At 44.9% G+C, this 6,274-nt stretch overlaps 1 non-coding gene across 1 annotated transcript; it reads left to right on the plus strand.

Moving 5' to 3' along the window:
- Nucleotides 1-3,746: 3,746 nt before the first annotated feature.
- On the plus strand, nucleotides 3,747-3,837 carry LOC112436816 (small nucleolar RNA SNORD88). The gene has a single exon (XR_003025505.1). It is a non-coding gene; the product is annotated as a small nucleolar RNA SNORD88 (small nucleolar RNA).
- Nucleotides 3,838-6,274: the final 2,437 nt, after the last annotated feature.

Here is a 6,274-nt window from a genome sequence, read left to right on the forward strand (position 1 = left end):
TGAGTTTTACTATATGAGAGAAAACAAGGGCTGCTAATTTGACAAGCGGCAAATAGGTTGCTGCTGGGTATCTATGCTGCTTCTGGAGTTTTGATCTCATGGAGTTTGTTCATCTAAATTCCAGGCAGTGGCACATACCCTAGGGACACAGGGATTATCTCACTGCCACTCTGGCTGAGCCACGGAGTAAATTATACAGGGATGAGGGAACACCCACCCAGCGTACTCACTGGTAGATTCACACCCTGTCTTATTTCCTTTCTTGCCAGCCAGGGAAACCAGCCATTGAACTAAGCATTTAGTGTTGTACTGCAGAGCAGATAAGAGCATGGGCTCAAATTCTGACTCTGTCACGGATCATCTGCATAGCCTGGAGCATGCTAATGAGCCTCCCAAAGCTGCCCCAGTTCATCTGTACATGGGGTAGAGATGACAGTGCTAGTGAACACCTCATAGGGCTGTGTAGAATACATAAGGTAGTCCATGTAACAAGTTTGCACAGTTCCTGGGATGTGGTGAATGCTCAATGAATATTAGCTATCAGTAGCTCTTATTTTTTAAAATTCCAGCCAATCTACATTAATACAACTGAGCATCTATGGTGCACACATCCTTTATGCTATGGGTGTGGGGTGGGGATTATAAATCATAGAGAAAAAGGAGTGTTCCTGAAGAGACCAAGGAAGAATTCAAAGACTTTTGAGCTGGACTCTAAAGGGATTGGGGATTGTAGGTATGGGAGCAGTGTGAGTGAAGGCATGAAGGAGGGGCGGTGGGGAGGCTGCCAGGGGAACCAGCAATAATTCCAGTGCTGCTGGAGGGTAAGGAACCCAAAAGGGAGCAAGAGGCAGGATATGAGAAGAGGCTGGGGTTTGAGCCCACTCTTGAAACGACTTTTTTGGCTGGGCGCGGTGGCTCATGCCTGTAATCCCAGCACTTTGGGAGGCCGAGGTGGGCAGATCACTTGAGGTCAGGAGCTCAAGACTAGCCTGGCCAACATGGTGAAACCCCATCTCTACTAAAAATACAAAAAAATTAGCTGGGTGTGGTGGTGCACGCCTGTAGTCCCAGCTACTCGGGAGGCTGAGGCAGGAGAATCGTTTGAACCGAAGAGGTGGAGGTTGCAGTGAACTGAGATCGCACCACTGCACTCCAGCCTGGGCGACTCGGTGAGACTCCATCTCAAAAAAAAAAAAAAAAAAAAAAGACTTTTGGATGAGGGTCTAATTAATTCATTGCCAAGGAGAGAGGAGGTCTTTTTACCCGAAGTTTGATTATGCAATAGCTCTTCATTGCCTACACAAATTTTTGCCATACCTTCAGCCCATTCCGGCATTTCCACCTTACATGGTTTGATTCTTGATTCTGAATTTGTGGATATTGTTTGGGTCTGTCCCCAATTCCTCTAGAATAATGTTGCTATAGAAACAAAACTACTTCTAAGGAAAAAGGCTAGCGCTAGTTAGAAATATAAATTCAAAGGCAAGATCCATGGCATTCAATCAACTATATACCCACCGATGTGGCATGCTATGAAACTTTAATTACTGTGCTCAAGATCAAAGTAACATTACTCAGGAGTGGAGAAGCCAAATGTAATTAAGGAGGTCTTTCTTAAACAAGTGATGACCAACTAACTCCCTGAGCTCAGCCAGGCCTTCCACTCTATTTATATACAGTCACCCAGGGCCCTTAAACACTCACATGAGCATGAGAATGTGGTGTTGTGCTGTGGGACATCCAAAACAAATTTTACTGGGTGAGGCTCACAAAACATACAAGGAATATTCATGCCTCGGGAAGATGGCTTCTGGAGGAGGGAAAACATCCTCATATATGCTAATCTGCAGAGGCAGCAGCTTTATTTATTTATTTTTTATTGTTTTTGAGACAGTCTCGCTTTGTCACCCAGGCTGGAGTGCAGTGGTGCGATCTTGGCTTACTGCAACCTCCACCTCCTGAGTTCAAATGATTCTTGTGCCTCAGACTCCTGAGTAGCTGGGACTACAGGCACATGCCACCACACTTGGCTAATGTTTGTATTTTTAGTAGAGACAGCATTTCACCATGTTGGCCAGGTGACTCTTGAAGTCCTGACCGCAAGCAATCCACCCGCCTCTGCCCCACAAAGTGCTGGGATTACAGGTGTGAGCCAACGCGCCTGGCTGAGGCAGCAGCCTTAAGGCTGTGGTCCTGAACATTAAACCTAGAGTACAGTTTAGATTTTATTAATATCTGTATTCTCCTGGTTACTGCTTTCCAATTTACAATCTAAAATATTAGCTGTATGCTCTAATCCAGGCCCTAGAGAGGAGTGAGATGGGGCCAGAGGGTTTTTCCATCAGTGTATTTTGGGAAAGATACTGACAAGAGGATGACTGGGAATCAGGAAAAAAGATTGCTTTACTAATCCACAGATGGACAATTAGAAATCCTAGTCTCATTGGTTCTGTTTTTCATTCTTAAGTCCAGAACAAGGATAAACTTCCTTCATTTTCCTAGCTCCTAATCCCTTTTTCTCTTAATTCACTCTATCACTATCATCCAGTCACTTGCTATGGCTTGGCTGTGGGTAGGGGACTGAAGATGCTTCCTCCCTTCCTCATCTTGACCATGCTCCACTGTTTTGGGTTTTCAAAGTGGGAGAGAGGAGAGATGGGGGAAGCAGGAGACATCATGAGGGGAGGCCGCTACTGCTCCTGAGCACTAGCTCATATGCTTGGTTCAGAAGTGAGAATAGGCCGGGTGTGGTGGCTCATGCCTGTAATCCCAGCACTTTGGGAGGCTGAGGCGGGTGGATCACTTGAGGCCAGGAGTTCGAGACCAGCCTGGCCAACATGGTGAAACCCCCATCTCTACTAAAAATACAAAAATTAGCTGGGCATGGTGGCACGTACCTGTAATCCCAGCTACTTAGGAGGCAGAGGCAGGAGAATCACTTGAACCCAGGAGGCAGAGGCTGCAGTGAGCTGAGATCACGCCACTGCACTCCAGCCTGGGTAACACAGCGAGATTCTCTCAAGAAAAGGAAAAAAAAAAAAAAAAAAAAGAAGTGAGAATATAGAATTGAAGACTATGATCCTCTGCAATCTGGCCTCAACCCATCTCTCCAGCTGTTTCCCATCTTCCCAAACTCTTGACCTCAGGTATATGCATCTTTACATAGTCTCCTTGCAAAAGACACTGTTGATCAGCTACCTCAGAGCCATTCTGAATATTCTTCTTCCTTGCTGCTCCTCACTATAGAGGCTACAAAACCCAACACACACTCTCTCTTGCAGCTATGGATGGCCCTGTGTGTTAGTTTTGGCCCATGAGATAAAAGTAGAACTCTGATGGGGAAACTTTTGGGAAAGCTTCTGTTTCTTCATAAAATGGGACAGATGCAACTGATACAGCCTGTCCTCATCTCCCTAATTTCCTGCCTTAAACATGGATGAGATGGCAGGAGCTGCATCAGCCATCTTGCAGCCCTGAGGGAGAGAGAAAGGCAAGTGCAGACATCAGCATTGAGTACTGAACCTGTCTCTGGATTTCTTGCTATGTGGGAAAAAAAAACCTTCTTGGCTTAAGCTACTGTTGGTTTTCTGTTACAGTTTCATGCATTCTTAAATGATAGATCCCTGAGCTAGGTGCTGGGCATACAACGGAGAACAAAGCAGGTATGGGGCTCCTCCTTATCAAACTTACAGTCTTGTGTGAGAGACAAAAAAAAAAAAAAAAAGGAAATGAATAAGTTAAAAAATTACATTCCATGATGTCCAGCACTGGGCTCTGATCACTCTGGAGGACACAGTTTTCCCCAAGACCATGGCTACCTGGGGATCTGAGAGAAAAAGGAAAATAATTATACAGTGGTTTGTATTATGAAAAAAGCAAAAATATAATGGTATGATGGAGAACTGTAGGGGAGGCTGACTCTATTTTAGCTAGAGGGGCCATTGAAGGCCTCTTTGAAGAGGATGTAGTTAGGATCTGTAGGATGAGAAAACCTGGCCATTTGAAAAGGAAGTGAAAAGGGTTTTAGGCAGACAAAACAGCTAGTGCAAGGGCCCTAGGGCAAAAAAGGGCTGTGTGTGTTCAAAGTCCACTGTGGCAGAAGGGTATTAAGGGAGAGATTGGAAAGAAAGAAAGAAGTAGTCAGAAGGGGCCAAATCACACAAGGCCTTGCAGGTCATAAAATGGAGTTTGAATTTTAGTCTAAGTGCAAAATAAGAATTATAAAGCAAAGATCCATTTGGAAGTTGTGTAGAAAATGTGTCCAAGGGGGCAGGAGCAGAAATGTGGAGACCAATTAGAAGGCTGTTGCAGGACTTCAGGCAAGAATGATGGTGATACATCCTAAGATGGTACCAGCAGAGATGGCTTCAAGATGATTTAGGACTTGGGTCAGTAGCACTTACTGATGTAGTGGTTTGATACACACTGATTACCTTCTTCCTTTTTTATTCTCTGGCATTTCTCCTATATAACTAGCCACTTCTAAAAAATATTTGTTGGCTCTTTTCTTCCGCTTGTCTCTAAATATTAGGGTTCCTGAGTCCTTACCTAGATTTTCTTCTCTTCTTACTCCTGGCCTTTCCCTGGGAGAGTTCATAATTCACCTACTCCATCTAGATATTTGTGATGTCCAAACACATCTCCACATTAGGCTTCTATTTGTAGCATCAGACCCACACTTTCAACTGTCCACTAGATAGCCTCGCTTGGATGCTCTGCAGGCCTAAATAATCTCTGTGGACAGATTAACAGGGAAAAAATATTAATAGGAAAAAATATAGATTTTTATCTGATGTTAATATTTCTATATGGCATGGAGGACTTCACAGAAAAAAGTGAAAACTCTAAAGCGTTAGATTTGAGAATTATATACCATTTTAACAAAGAACAATACATTGTGGAGACATGACAAAGGAAAAAGGGGTTTGGGCTGGAAGGGGGATGGGAAAGTGACTAGGAAACATATCAGGGAAACTGATGGAAGAGAAGGGCAATTTTAGTAAGGTTTGTATAGACTCATCTTGGCATTGACTCCCCATCCCTGGTGATAAGCATGTTCTCCTCTTCCTAGTAGAATGAGAGCACCTTTCTCAGGGGAAATTTACATACTGCTTTTAGGTAGAAAAGGGGAGGGCAGACAGCACTTCCTGTATCTGCCATTTCTCCATTGCCTTCAGCTCAAAATAACCAATTTGCCACAGTGGCATAGTTTGGAGCAATGCTCTGATCCTCTTCAAACCTTTTCCTTATCTCATTCACCAGTCAGCCACCAAGTCCTGTTAACCTCTTCTCTTGCTCCAAACTGTCTACTCTCCATCCCCACTGCCATGATCTAGTTTTGACCTCCATCATCTTTCTCTTTGTCTTGTGACTGGTCTCTCTGTCTCCAGTCATATCCTTTTTCAGTCTATTTTCCACACTGTAGACAGAACTTTCTTTCTAAAACATGACAGTATCACGTTCCTGCTCAAAGCTGCCCATGTACTTTTCAATTTTCTTAAAACAAAACTTAAACTCCTTGACATGTAATAAGGCCTCTGTGGCTGCACTTTTGTCTTGGCTCCAAGGCTTCTCAAGTGTGGGAGCCTGTGGAATCCTCAGCTTCCTCACCTGTGTGTGGGAACAGCAGTACCTTTCTCACAGAGTTGCCCATGGAATAAGTGGGGCAATGCATGCAAAGTGCTTGGCATGGTGTCTGATAGTCAAGGCTGGGTGGCTGACGGTTTTCATCCTGGATCTTCAGAAATGGTCATGGCCTATCCCTCAGAAGACTGCTGAAAGGACTCCAGGAAAGATGATGACATATAGCTCTTGTTCCTCTCCTTAGGAAACCCCACTTTATGTCCAGTAAGAACTCTTCATGGTGAGGATTAAAGCTCATTTTTCTGTTTCCTATAGAAACAGCAAATGGGGTGTGGGTGGGTGCTAAGGTGGGTTTCTCCCTGAAAACCTGTCCAGCTGTCGTAGGGAGGGCTGCTGAGAGCGTGGGGCCCTGATGCACTATGAGGATCGGAGTACCTCCTACATGCCCTGGGGCCCACTGAGAGCTTCATCCTCCCCTGCTCACTCACGGGCTCTGCTCCAGCTCAGCTGCCATCCGGCTTCCTGCTCACAGCCTTGCATCTGTGTCCTTCTCTGCAGGCCAAACTGCACCTTTTCTTTCCTTCCTATCCTCTTCAGTTAATGAAACTGGACCCCAGCTGCTTCTCATCTCATCCCCCTGAACCAATCCTCCTGGCAAATCTCCTGTCTCCAGGGTAGTCTGTGCAATGAT

The sequence above is a fragment of the Pan paniscus genome, chromosome 10 (genome assembly GCF_029289425.2).
Source record: "Pan paniscus chromosome 10, NHGRI_mPanPan1-v2.0_pri, whole genome shotgun sequence".
NCBI lineage: Eukaryota > Metazoa > Chordata > Mammalia > Primates > Hominidae > Pan > Pan paniscus.